At 37.5% G+C, this 14,669-nt stretch overlaps 1 protein-coding gene across 3 annotated transcripts in view; it reads left to right on the plus strand.

Moving 5' to 3' along the window:
• Nucleotides 1–14,669, plus strand: part of LRRC38 (leucine rich repeat containing 38) — a 62,724-nt gene continuing 48,055 nt past the window's right edge. For 2 of the 3 annotated variants that reach the window (XR_014897003.1, XR_014897002.1), the window contains exons 1-3: nucleotides 1–38; nucleotides 605–898; nucleotides 3,112–3,192. The gene's annotated coding sequence lies outside the window, so the exon portion shown is untranslated. The remainder of the gene's footprint in view (nucleotides 39–604; nucleotides 899–3,111; nucleotides 3,193–14,669) is intronic. The other variant, XR_014897004.1, reaches the window with a different exon arrangement.

Below are 14,669 nucleotides of genomic sequence, written 5' to 3' on the forward strand. Positions count from 1 at the left end.
CGCCCCGGCGGGGAGCTGCGTGCGGAGAGACGGAGCAGGTTCTCGTTCCCCTTTTCCCTTCTGCCCTTCGCGGTGACGCAGCTCCGCTTTCCCGCCTGAGAAATGGGGAGGAGGAGGGGGGAAAAAGGACCAAAAAAAAAAAATCGGTGTCTGTGAGGAAATAGCTTGAGGAACTGGAGATGACGGCCCGGGGCAGGCGTCTCCCTCAGAGAGGCGGGYGACATCCCGCCTGGTTCAGACCCATCTTGGGGGTTGGCGCTGGGGACCCCGCACCGCGCGCGCATCATGCTGCTTAGCGCAACTTCTCACCGGTACCCTGTGGGAAGGGAAAAACCCCCCACAGCGACCCCCTCTCCTGAGGAACCCACATCTTCGGACCAGAGGSCATATATTACTGTGACAGCAAGGTGGTCTTTGGGGAAGAAACTGGGAATTCTTGCATCAAAGCACAGAGAATTTGACCTCCACACACAGGAAAGAAGCCTTAACAACTCCAGTAGGTGATGGGATGCGTTAAACTAATACAATTATCACAGATCAGAGCTCTAATGTCCAGAAGTGTTTCAGATTTAGYTATTTAGTCTTACATTCGTTGTGCTTATAGGTCAAGGCATAACATTAAAGTTGGTGATAAGCGTGGACACACCAGGTGCTCATACAACACCAAGACAGAAAAATCCTGCTCCATGAGGCAAGCTGGAAAGTTTTCTTGGCAAATAAGCAAGGAAATTACCTRCCTATCCCTTCTTGTTGAATTGAAGCTTTCTAAAACAAAGCACCACATTTCYGACCAATATGAGACAACTTTCTAAACGTAAGGAAAACGCAGGCTCTGAAGCCAAGGAGCTTTAATGCCTCTGCTTTCACACAAGCTCTGCCAAGCAACAGCAGACTGCAAGTAAGGGCACAGTCATCCTCCMACCTGAAATACTCAGGACATATTTATAATTTAAAACGCTGTTTAAGTCCCCCAAAGCCAGTTTTGCATCCTCTGATTTTGGTAGTGGCAAGTCTTCATATAAACATGCTTAAAGTAACTGACTATGCTAAGTTAACTTGTTTACAGTTCATCTGAATTAACACAGCCGATAAACAAGCTAGACTAAATTCACCTGTGCACATTTTTTCTGATACAAGCCAAGCACTTAGGAAATTAGAATCTTATAATAGAGAAAACAAAACCAGAAGAAAACACCTGCTCTATCAGCTAGAACACCAACTTTGTTTTACCTTAGAAAACATTAACTTCATGGTTTCCTGAAATTATTACCAAGAGCCCTAATTGTAACACTCCCTCTACTTATCATGCTAATAGCTCTAGAGAAAGTTTTTTAAAAGACCCCAAAACACCTCTTCCTTAAGAATAAGTTACCCTATCCTTTTTTATTTTTGTTTTTTAATACCTAGAATTATTATTAGCATTCAGATTTCAAAATAGGCAGAAAAGTATCAGTAACCTATCATGCACAACCACACTAACTACAAAAACATTAATGCTGTTAACACTTCATTACAGCTTAACTTTAATTTTTTTTAGTCTCACCTAACTTTAGTTCAGTACTATTATTTACTCACTTTTTTTTTTAGGGCTAAAAAGAATAAAACTTGGTCAAATACAAACTCCTTAGCTAACTCAAGCACTARTACTCCATTTTCTTCCTGTTTAATACTATATTGAGCCATTATAGGCCTAATTTAAAGGCTCACCCTGCTGCTGATTGAAGGATGCCTGTTTAAAAGCCATGGGAGGAGGTGTGGCTTGTGAGTAAGGAGTGGGAGGTTGGAGTTGTTGGGGAGGGAGGAAGTGGTTAGTTACTGTTACAGGTTTTACTTACCTTTGTGTTATTGTAGTAGAACTGTGCAGCTAAATTAAATCTGTTGTTTTAGACTGCGCTGTGTAAGTTTTCTTCTTTTTATGCTTCTATTTTAAATAGCTTTTGTCAAGCAGTTTTCTGGTAGGTAGTGTCTAAGTCCTGTATGATGTCTGTTTGTTCAAGAATGCTACCTTATTTTTTTATTACTCAGGGGTATAATGGTAGAAATACAATAGTTTTGTCTCTATAAGCAATCATGGATGTTACCTGTTTCTGTATTGTTCTAAGTATTTGCTTCTTGCTTTGCTAACACTCTTCTTATTCTTCTTCATGCTGTGTTGTATGTTAAGCAGAAGGAGTTCTTCTGAATTCAATTCTGGAAAAGYTAGAGTATTAAACTAAGCACAAGAGACTTCCTGGGGAGCTTATTTTAATTATTTCATGAATATAATTCTACTACTAATATGTGATTATGGTATCATACTAATAAAATTGCTATTTTCAAATTTGACTTTATTTAAAATCTTCTTAGAAGGAAGGCTTATGCTGTTTTAAGTACCAAAAAAGTTCTAAATGCTGAGAAAAACTAAAATACTTCAAGTGTTGATTTTAAGTTTGTTAGTTATGAAGACTTTAATTGGGCTACAAGAGAGTAACTAAGTAAAAACACAAAACCAGAATCTAGAGTGTTTGATTAGTCATTCTAGGTAAGATGGGCTCTTGGATTGCTTTTACTTAATTTCTTTTGTACTGAGGCATTCACCTTTGCAGGTGTTCTAGGTAAGTATTTGTTCCTAGTATACTTAAAGTAGAAAGAAATCGGTATTCTTTCAGTATCTTTATAAAATGCACTTGTCACGAGCACATATGTATGCTTACAAAAGTAGAAAAAACTTCAGTATAAAGCCTTTGTCTGGTGCTGTTGTTCTCTAAGTAATCTTGATAACTAGCACTCAGTATCTTAGTAGAATGAGCTGTGTAGTTCTGGTCTTGCAGTAGGTGTTCCTAAGTTGTTTGCCAAATAGGCTGTGTGGTAGCACAACWAATGTACCATTATTGTAGTTTGGTATTTGCCCACTGTTACTCCATTCTCTTTCACAAGTGGTCCACAGATTCTTAAGCTTGATGCTTTCAATATTTGTTTGAAAAGTCTTCCACAACCCTTCAGGGAATGAGATTAGAGTTCATTAAAGTAATTCTGACACAAATTTCTACTTAAACTATTATAGAATCACCACTCTACATACTAAAAGATTCTCACTTAGTGGTTTATAATAGGTTTTTTGTCTTGCTGCAGGATTCTTCGTTTCCAGAAATCATGATGACAGAAGAAATACTAGGAAAAGCTGAAGCATGCAAGAAAAGTAAGAAGAAAGAGGTAGGGCAGCTCTATCTGCTAGAGAACAACCAGACATTTCTAAAATATAGTACTGCCTCTTTCTAAATTTGTTGAAAGTATATTATCTGGCTGATGCAACTTCTAAAATGAATTGAAAAAATGGAATTTATATTATCTGGCAGGCTCAGGTGGTTAGAAGCATGTAATGCCCTTGAAGTGAGGGGGGGGTTGTAGGTGTAACTAAAACACTAATTTCAAAGTAACTAAGGCTATAATGTATTGTTCTGTGGTGTGGTAGTACTATATTGGGTGAGGGGGATGCTTGTCAAACTAARAGCTGTCCTTTAATCGGGTTCTATATATTTAGGTCTGTATACTCTGGAGAAACTAGTATAGGTAAAATACCTCTTCAGTACAGCTTTTCCAGAAGGTTCTAGAGTAAGGAACATCCTGTGTATCAAGCAGTATTTCTACTATATTCTTACTGCTGATTATTCAACTTCAAAATCACTTACAGTTTTTATGTTGCTGTGATTCAGCTAATAAAGCTTTTTAAAAGTTGAAAAGACTATTAAAATGACTGTTAGAAAGACACTGATAGCTATTTTACAGCTTTTCTTTTAAAGAAATACAAGAGCTATGTCAAATATATGAAGCTGGTGTTTGTCCTCATTGAAAAATGTATTCACTGCATTTGAAAACTACTGCTTTTCATGGGTGAAATATTAGGATTTAGTTCCTTTTCTTGAAAGGAAAGGCTACTAAAGGAAAAACTTAAGTGACTGTTCTCTTTTGCTATCAGGCCTTACTAACATTTGCAAGGGGGCTTCAAGGATTTATGGAGTATGGAAAGTATGCTTTCAAAGCTATGATAGCCTTCAGCATGTCAGAGAACATTTATCAAAGTTCAAAGCCATACTTTTTGGAAATAATTAGTACTGGTTGTAACTGATAACAAAGGTACTTGACACTACACAGATGGAGTTACTTATGTGGTCATAAGGACTTATTTAGGTGTATCATTTTAAGTCATCTTTTTTTAAAGATAAAGGTTGTGGAGTAGGGGGAGGGCAGGGTGAATACTGTTTTGTCTCTTGCCTGGAATTAATATCACTAGCTGGGAGTTATTACATAGTAGAACCACATCACTTTATAAATATTTTAGCAGCTCACTCTTGATGTAGAAGTCTTCCATGTAAGAGTCTTCAGGCTTTCAAGCTGCTCATTTAAATTATAAATTACAAAGCCTGTTGAAAAATTCTACCTCACCTGAATAAGAAATGCTCCCAAAAACCAAATTGATCTTCTCTTCAGAGATCTCAAACCTGTGAGATCAACAGACTGGCAGCATAAAGAGGCAGGGGAGGAATTTTTTGGCTAAATGTCAGAGTGCATGAAGTATTGAAAATAGAGCTTCCTGTATTGGTCTTAAACCCTATCTATAGGTCTAATTCAGCCTCTTCCTTGCATTCAGCATCTTCTTTGCATTAATCTTATGCATCAGGGTACACCAGTGACTAATACTGTTTTTGTAGAACTAATCATTGAGCCATGCTGTACAGGAGAAAGCTGTCTGATTTTTGGCATAATCTGTGCTGGACTTGGTGCCTTTTTTGCACCTGTTTATTGCCAGTTAGAATTTACTACTTGCGTTGTCTAGAAGGTTTTGATTTTTTCTGCTATATTGTGTAGTCTTCTGCTTGAAATCTAGGTGGATCAGCTGCTGAGTGTAAGAAATTCGCCTTTGCTTTCCCCTCATTTACTTTGCCTAATAATATTACCACCTGGTGGTGTTCTAGTGGACTTGCATGTCAATTTACATTTTATTCCTGGTGGTCAGAAAAGCCTGCAAATCTTCAACTGATTAAGCTTCTTAATAGTCTTTTGTTCTTAAAATTTCAGTATTGCCATTCTTGTGTTCTCTAAAGTAACTTGTTAGCTTTCCGTGTTGCCAGAGTGTGGTTTTAACACACATGCAGGTACTTAATATATAGTAATGATAAGAATAATAGCAAGAGCTTTTTCAGAAATATGACCAAATATATTCAGGGTGTTTAAAAGGTGTTTCCTATTTAGAGATGAGTAACTTCGTTATATGGAGAAATTTTGGTGAGTCCTGGCAAGAAAATGAGGTGTTACCAAAAAGGATTTTCCTCCCTAGAGGGTCTAAAGTGGCCTTGAACAGCCTGACCTAAGTGATATCAATATGTTCAGCTCTTTTCTCCTTCACTGAAGCAAGGTCTGTCTTATCAAAACTTTTTGTGCTATTCTAGTTTGTCCTTATAAACACAGGAGCCAATGTGCTGAGTGGGAGTAATACAGTTGAACAGTTTGGGTTCTGGAGTATTCAAATGCAGTGCGGTTCAGGGCTATTTTTAAGTAATACTATCTGTTATCCTGAAAGAGCATTTTTTTTTGAATAATAAGGTGGAAGAATTGGCTGAATTGCTGAGATATTCAGGTATCTTGTGCATCAAATGCCCTGGGCAATAAGGCTGACTCTTTAAAAGCTCAGGTAGTTCAAATACTCCATTTTTTCACTTCTTTCTGATCTAGATAGTTCTTTCTAACTTAGCTTCAAAGATCTTTTACAATCTTTATTTTTATTCCTACTTTCTGTAGTCAGAGTCTCTCAGTAGCAGGTTTTAGTTAAATATTTAACCTTTTGTAGCAACTAAAGGTAGCATCGAAGCTTATCAATGGGTTTTATTAACACTGTAGATGCTACATGATGTGTTTGTAATTGTTTTTGATTTCTGTGCACCTGTTCTGTGCTTAAGGAGTTCTTCATCTTTCAGCTGATAAGTGTTGTTTTTCCTATACAGTTGTGTGGGTTTTCTTTTTTTTGGTAATACCTTATGGAACTGATGATACTGTTATAACTACTTAATCTCAGATATTCGGTTTCTTTGTAGGTTCTCCAAATGGCTTTCCCACAGTGCCAGTGAGGTTCTGTGGCAGAAAAGGTAACTAGTGTACCTGATAGGGCAGGGTAATTACTTGAAGAGTCAGTGAGATCAGTTCAGAACCTCTTGGGCTCAGGCTATGGAACAAGACTTGAAGTGCTTCTCCATTTTATAGAATGGAAGACTTCAGTCTGAGACTGAACAGACATGCTTATCTTGAGCTGAGGAACACTTGTAAAAGCAGCATTGCTGTCCCTAGAACTTGAAACAGCTGCTGAGGTCTTCAGTCCATGGGGTGAGTTACGTAGGACTTGATGGAAGCAGTGGCTAAAGTGATGGTTGGTAACTTGTGGTTTAAAAATCTGTTAAACAATGGCACAGGAATAAAAGATGAGGTCCACTTAAATTTGTAGTGTTGACTGCCATGGGGTAGTACGCACTGACAAAGCAGACTACAGATTTTGAGACTGTCTRTTGAAATGTGTCCAAACACAGAAGTGGGTGCAGAAACTGGGTGATCTTGAGGTCTTTGGCTGAGTTCATTGCAAGTATTCTTTTGTTTAAGCTGGGGTTATGTTGASAGTGTGTGTGTGTGTGTGTTGGTGATACTCAGTGGAAGCACTGTAAAAATATAGAAGTTAACTTTATTTTGGTTAATTAGCTGCCACTTGTGTAGTGATAAGCTGGCACGGAGAAGACGAAATAGTATTGAATAGGGAGGAAGTGCCTGTTTCTTCTCTGTACTTCTGCTTCCAGTTTCTCCCAGCAAATGAATTCTGATTTAAAATGTTTGAGGTGTGATACATAGTGGTTTCACAGCATGCCTAAACTACCTATGTAGTTGGTTTTAAAAGTATTTTAAACATGAAGGCTAGACTTGATGTCTGCAAGATTGCGTATAATCTGAAGCTTTCCTATTATCAAATTCTTTACTTCTATTAAAAATGCCCTCATTAATTCTTGCCACTAGCTGGTGCTAGAATACAGTTTACTGAATGTTCGGTCACTGAGAATCATCTGYGCTGCTGAGTCCTTCCCTCTTAGTACTGTGTTTTTTTTTTTTTAGCCATTGCTTCTCAAGTCATTCTTGTACTACTTACCTGTATTTTTTACATGCAGTGCAAGTATGCCTTGCCTTTTCTGAGATAAATCTGTTAATTTCCACTCATATAATCATATAATCAAGCATACTTATTRTGGAAGTAAGGTAATTATTAATCATGACAAAATGTGCTTTCCTGATGGATTTCTATATTTTTAAGGAGTAAATTTACAATTAGTTAAACATTTCCTAAACCCAACACTAAGTTTAAATGAACAGATGGCAGGTTTTATTTCCCCATGGATTGTAGCTAATAGCAATGAATGTTTTCATAATCTCATTAGTATTTTGGCTTCTACAAAGCCAAATCTTACTGCCAAGCATAGTTTCCTCAGGGTAAATCCAATATTGCTACCTGTACAATATTGCTACCTGAACATTCATAGCCCTAAAATTAAAGCTGCATTTTATTTCCTATTGGAGGGATTAAACAGAGTATCTCTTCAGCAGATTTTATGCCAATATCTAACAGGAATGTAGAACTTCATCTTAAGTTGAAATGATTTATGAGCAATAAAACAAGACTTTTCCATGATCCCATTAAAATCTGTGTCTACTCTTGTCTTTTCAGCAGAATATGCAAAAACTTGTAGATACTCTTTAAAACAATTTTTCCTGGTATCCTGTGCTATCTCACTGCAAAGGCTGTCATAATGTCTAGGTATTGCCTAAGAGATAGGGCCCTATATTTATAACACCAGATGCACTTAATGTGCACAGGGGACATACTACAGTGTAAATGGGCAGCATAGTTGCAGAATCAGTTGGATACAGGCAGGAAAACACTGAATGAGGTTCTCTGTAAATGTCTGTTCTTTRTTTCTCAGCAAATAGCATCCATGGTAAGTGCACAGGAAAAGTCACCGAGACAAACTAGTGTGTGCTATATTGTTCCCAGTTCATCTGCTGGCTGCTTATTTAGCTCCTGCATGCCTTTTTCCAGAATGGCAGATAGGAAATGAGGAAGAACTGACATTCCTGTCTTTTCCCCTGAGTATACCTGCTGAACCTGCTAATTCCCTCCCTGTTTCCTGCATGATATGATGGCTGAAATGTGTTATGAGGCAAAATATCTACAGGACTCTGAAGTGTGATATTTGAGGATAACAGTTCCTGATAGCAGGAAGTGAAATTGCTTCCTAACTCAAATTCCTAACTCAAAAGTACCATTTCCCAAGAACAAGATAAGCATCACTACACTTGAAATTGCTTTGTTAGAGAATGTTTACTGCTTCCAGAGGGAAGGGGGGAGTGTTAATACAAAGTTAGGTTTGCCCATTCCTAGCTGATTTAATGCAAGTGCAGGTCACTATAGCCTTTAAGTTTTACTAGATGGTAATGTTTTGTAGAAAAATGCTAAAGGACTTATTCAGGAGAAGAGTATTTCCTTAAAACATTGGTAGCTTCTGGTTATACACAGAGAAGAGGGATTCTTTGTGGGGAATAGGACTAGTTATTACTATAGCAGACTTTCATGCCATTTGTTCTTAAAATCTAGGAGTAACTTCTATTTTTTTTAACCTAAGCTTTATAGGACTGGCTGTTTTGTTGAATCACCATCAGTCTCACCATGTTCCCTTTCCTGGTGAAAGATAAAGCTGCAATCACTCTGTTACTGCAGCTGTTCCTGGGTTACCTTCCATCTGGGAAACTAAACTTGGTTTATGCCAACATTACTATGCAATCTCTGAAGGAAAATGTCCTGTTGTAAGTCAGATCCAGAACACGAAAGATTCAGATTCATTTGATATGATGACTGGAAAATAATGATGCTTTTGAAAAGATGTGAGCCATGAAAACACGTCTGCCTTTTAGCTTTAAAGCTCAGGCAGTTTCCCACTAGACTGGGGAGAAGATGTGCTGAAACACTTGCTCTGAAGTCCCATCTTTATAGAATAAARGTTGCATTTGTGGAGAGGTGCATGCTAGGATTTTATGCAACTATTAACTAAGAGTAAGGAGAAGGCCTGTACAACAGCAGTAGGTGCATAATGATACATTACACAAAGTACATTTAATTCTGGTTTGCCATTCCTGTTGAAGTCCAGAAAATATTTAGCAGAAATGGTCACTTAATGTGACTGAATTCTTACATGTTACTGAAATTCTCAGAGCTGGCTGCCTAATTAGAGGGCCCTGTTTTCTATTGATAGGTGCTAGATTGTAAATCATGAGTAAGAGTTTGGTACCTATGTTTAACTACTGTCCTCAGGACTGAGGTTTAGAAATCAGTTGTAGCATAAATGTCAGAAAACTGAGCCTAGAAAGAATTGTACAGTAAAAGATGAAAAACCTTGGAAAAACTCAGAGGGTCTTTGTTAAAAGATACTTCTTGAAATCATTGCTTCATTTTTAGATCTGTCTGGAAATGCAAGTGAAAAGGGAATTTTAGTGAGGAAAAACTCAGTTCTTCCCTATTTTCCACATCTTTTTTTTTCTGGATGGTGCTACTCGGTTTTAAAATCTCAATCAATCCTTGCCAACTGCTTTTTGGAAACAGAACCCAACCTTGGATATGCGTGGAATGTGCAGTCCTCGTCGCCTGTTAAGACGCTAGTCAGTTTAGCATTTACAGGAGTCTGAATTTGTCTTTTCCAGCCTGGAAGAGCCTAACAAGCTACTTGATTGAATGGTGTTCTTTGTGTCGTAGTCCAACTGTTTGTTGGAGAGTGGTGGGGGCTGTGGGTTTGGTTTGATGCCTAAATCCACAAGGCCTGGACAAAGACACATGGCTAGTGTGATGCTGGGTTTATTTATACATAAATGGCTCTATTCTGCAGCTGTGAGATGTACAAAGACATAATTCAAACTTATTATGGTAACTAATGTCAGGTTACACATCTACCTTCAGTGTTGATTAGTAGCCATCTAACAAAGCTAGATGCTGTGAAYTTGAATACGATCAATGTTTCAGTTTAGAAAATGATTTGGAAAAGGATGGTGATGGTTAATCTAATGTTTGTCGAGTTACATAAATCTGAATAGTGATGATATCTTTAGGCATAATGTAGGCCAGTTAAAGCTTTAGCTTTAAATACTGCTTCAATACTATCTACAGCACAAAATTTCAGGTGGTTGAAGTGTGTCTTAAATGGTGAGTGGCTCTTTAAGATTAATCTTAATCATGAGAGCATATTTCTGACCTAAGCACTTTTGGTAGATTCAGTAAGTTGCTTTCCTGCTGTCTCATTTGTTGCTACCTGTATGTACCATATTAAAGAATATAAAGGCTTATATTACCAATAATACCTATTGGGAAATTATTTCATCTGAAATAATAGTGCTGAGACAGGACTAGTATTTAAGACTTCCTGGGTTTATGGCTTTTTCCCTTACTTGTGACATAGGCCTGGGCAAGTCACTCTAATCTGTGTATTACACTCTCTCCTGCTGAACTGGAGGTAGTACTTGCTCTTCTTAGATGATATGTCAGTGCTCTTGAGCTATTTGAGGAATTTGCAGAAAGTGTTGATGTGCCAAGTCAGACTTTCTCTTCTGTAATATACGTTTTTAATATGCAGTTAAGTAAAGAACAATTGCAATATCGTGCTACAGATACTTAAATAGAAAATTATTGGCATTGAAAATAGCAATTGTTGGGCATTTTAGTTTGTATTAAATACTAATAATGCTTTCAAATTCATAGAAGTTGTTTGAGATTTCCTTATTCTTCTGGTGAATTCTTCGTAATTGTTGCTGAATTCATTAAATTACTCATTTCTGATACTTCCATTCTTCACAGAAAGTTCTTTTCAGTCTTTATGGTGAAAATTTGTGTTATGATGAACACTTCTAAGAGTCATTGTATTGACACCTAGAAGCGTGAAGTATTGATGTATCAAGTTGTCATTGCTCTAATAGTATGCTACCTCCATATTTTCCTCTCAGGCAAATAAGGGGACAACTATGTTTATGGATTTTTTTTTTAGTGACATCTCACTCTCTCACAGGAAGCCTGGTGCCGGCTTGTCTGTTGGCGAGAGCCACATTCATGACTCAAAGCCAAGCTGCAAAGGGAACATTACTGTTACAAACTATAAAGGAATGAGCATGATCAGGAATAAGAATTCAAAGTTAGCAGCAGCAAGTGTTGATATGTTGAATGCTATTCCCTGTGAGTAAAACCCTAACCTGGCCATCTGGTCAAAGCAGGGTGCTGTCATTTCCTGATGTGCTCTAATTTGTAGGAAATCTGACCTTGGGGCCAGATTCTCCAAGCATGTATACTGTTCATAGATTTCAGCTACAGCAGTATTCACCTAAGCTAATTTGCTGCTTGATTTGCAGTAAAGCAGAAAAGATTGTCTTGCGTCTAAACTCCTGCCAAAAAAATGCGGCTTGTGTAATAAATTTAGTCTCTGAARTTCTGAACTAGTAATGGAATGACAGGGTTTTTCAGAGCCTTTTTATTCAAGTCAGTGAAAACTAAATCATAGAACATTGCTGTAGTTTTCATAGGGAGTATAGATGGTCTCACAAGTTCTTAGAGGTTATTCCTGGATCTCTTGTATCATGAAGTTAAAAAGGAAGTTGCTTTAGGAATTCTTCAATAGTTTAATTTCTTTAAAAGAGCTTTTCATGAAGTCCTTGTTTCTTGAGGTTTACTTGAAGCTGAATGCGATGTTCTACAGCTGAGATTGCTAAGCACTGATGCAGTGTAAATTGTCAGAACCTCAAATGTATGAGTGCAGAAGCAGAAATTGTCTCTCTGTAGACAGAATAATCACAATGGAGGCATTCCAGTTCTTCAAAGCTGTCTTCTCTAGCCATATTCTGAACAGCCAGTACTCCAGCTGATAATCAGAAGGGGATTTATATCTTCGGACTTCTGCAAATTCAGATCTGACCAATGCACGTTGTAACCAGTTGTAAATGCAAGGTCTACATGCAGTCTGGCCAGGGTTTGTACCAATCCTCAGGGTTTGATCCAGCTCAACTGGAGACAGTTGCCTGACCTGGTTTTCTTTGTATCATCTAAAACAGAATTTCCAGAGTTTCTTGCCACTGTTTCTGGTGCCAYGTACTTTTTTTGAACTTCCCTTGCRKAAGTTTTTCTAGTATGTAAAAGAGGTTCTAACTGATAGAGAAACTCCATAGTCTATCCCTTGACAACTTTGCTACTAACACCTGCAACAAYGTCAGTAATAGTCTCATCACTGAAATGTACTTTATTTTTGATAACTGCATGTAGTGGATCAGAATTCAGTGCTTAATTATTGGTATCAGATATTAAAAGCCCATTAATTAAGTGGACAATTTTTTTGACAATGTCTAATGAGATTAAGTGAAAATATTTTCTTTTCCATCAGAGTACAGTACACAATTTACAATGAAGCCACCAATACTGGAAGCCTGCCAAGCCATATTTTAATGGAGCATGGGCCATCTGCTTAGGGGTTGACTTCTCCTAAGGCTAGAAATTTCTTTAAAGGACAGAGTCTGAAGGCACAGTTAATAGCAGGAAACTTAAGTAGTTGATGCATCAGGTTAGAWTAGCTCTTAATGAGAAGTTCTGGTGCAACAACAAAATGCAGCTTATTTGAGCAGAATGCAGATTAACTCTGTTCTGTGAATGATCCAGGAAGACTCAGCTTCCCATAAAAGTTGTCTGCTGTAAYGCCATGCATATTTCAAATAGGGTCTTGTTAGTTTTGGCTTAACTGATATTTCTCTGTATAGCAAGTCTGGTTCAGAACTGGCACAAGAAGGGGTTTTTATGGCTTTGGTTATTCACAAGTTAGCAGTGACTGAGCTGGTGCRGAGGAAACTGGCATCTGTGCTGTTCCCTAGAATGGTTGAATAATTCATAATTTCATATAGCRTATTTGGTCAGGCATCAAGTGTATCTTACAGGGCAATCTTTAGCACAGAAGATATTTTTAAATCTGAAGTAATCAATTACTATTCTTATTGCCACAGTAAGAAAAAGCTGTAGTCTTACTAGCCTCACATGAGTTTACATGCATTTTAGCTAATTCATAGTAGTCATATAAGCAAGAGTCACAAGACARTCATATGTGAAACTTGGTCATAATAATCTTTCAAAAAACAATGGTATGTATGGACACATTAGCTAAAGTAATCTGGTCCCCTTAAAGACAGTAACATAAAAGTATGGAGGAAAACAAAGGATGCTAGTGGGGAAAGCTAAATGATAAACTATTTCTAGGTCAGACAAATRCTTTCAACTGAACTGAGTCAAAGGAATAGGAGTGTGTGTCAAGGCCTGTGTATACCTCATTTCAAGGATGGGACCTGTGTGAGCCACTTTCTTTGAAAGATAATAGCTTCAATGTATCAGAACTTCCAGATTAGGTGAACTGCATGACTCACTAATGAGTAATACTACAGAATGCAGTGAATCATAGGTAAAAACTGTACTGACACTTAAGTTAAATGACTCTTAAAAATAAATTAAATTGAAGTCCCAGGGATAAAGCTCAGACTTCAATAAATAGAGTTTAAAAATTTTGAGCCTGCTTGCATCCTACATCAAGGGCAAAAACCTGGTCCCAGTAGTTCAGAAATGCTTAATACCTATTTAGCATTACTTGGTAAAGATCTGACTTCATATATGCAGTGGGCCTAAACTTGTGTTACAGATTTRCATAGTACATACATGGCTTGTGCAGTAGTGTCATTTTTTTTCAACTTGTTTTTACTTATTAAATTTGAGTGTAAGAAGGACATGAAATTATGCTGGAGGTGACACATGAATGTATTCAATTTTTCATAGTATTTTATTACTGTCAACAAATGCTAGGATACATGCTTTGATCTGAGTTGTACTGCATCAGACTAGTGTTTAACCCCAAACATCTGACCAGAAATTCCTTAATGCTAGTGTCATCCATGTGTGGATAACAACATACTGTGTAGTTTCACTCTAGAGTAACAATCTGAATCATGTTGAAAAATGTGCAGACTCCCAAAATAGGTGAAGGTATATTTCCATTTCATCATAAATTAGCTGTTTAGATACTGCTCAGGATATGGTGAGRAGATTATTCTAGAGCAAAGTCAAACCTTTTACTTTAGAATCCTTCTTTGGTGAGGRGGAGTGGCATAGCTGGTAAATTTAATCTCAGCAACTGAAGATGGCTATACTTAGTGACAGTGAGCTACAAACCAAATCCAAACATGTCTGAATTTCTGAAGTCTGGATTTAGACTGTTAATATCAGAAATTAGATTCTCTTTCGTAGATGGGACAGGAAAAGCACATAYCTAGGTATCCCAGCCTTCAGATCCAGACTTAGGATGGGCTGGTCTGAAAACAGAAAAGCTTGAGGAAGTTCAAATTAACAAGATCCAAATGGAGGCTTTCATGATGTATTAACCAAAATGTTGTTCAGTTGCAATACTTACTAATCGCTCACCTTGCTGCTTACTCTTGTTCCTCCTTATACGGGCTACAGTACCCTGCTGCATGAGCTTGAGGTGTGCACTCAACAGGCTTCTAAATTTTTCTCATGTGTTTAATTTTGACCATTGAGATGCAGAAAGTTT

This window comes from Rhea americana, unplaced genomic scaffold (genome assembly GCF_003343005.1).
Source record: "Rhea americana isolate MKP2758 unplaced genomic scaffold, rheAme1 scaffold_404, whole genome shotgun sequence".
Classification (NCBI taxonomy): Eukaryota; Metazoa; Chordata; class Aves; order Rheiformes; family Rheidae; genus Rhea; species Rhea americana.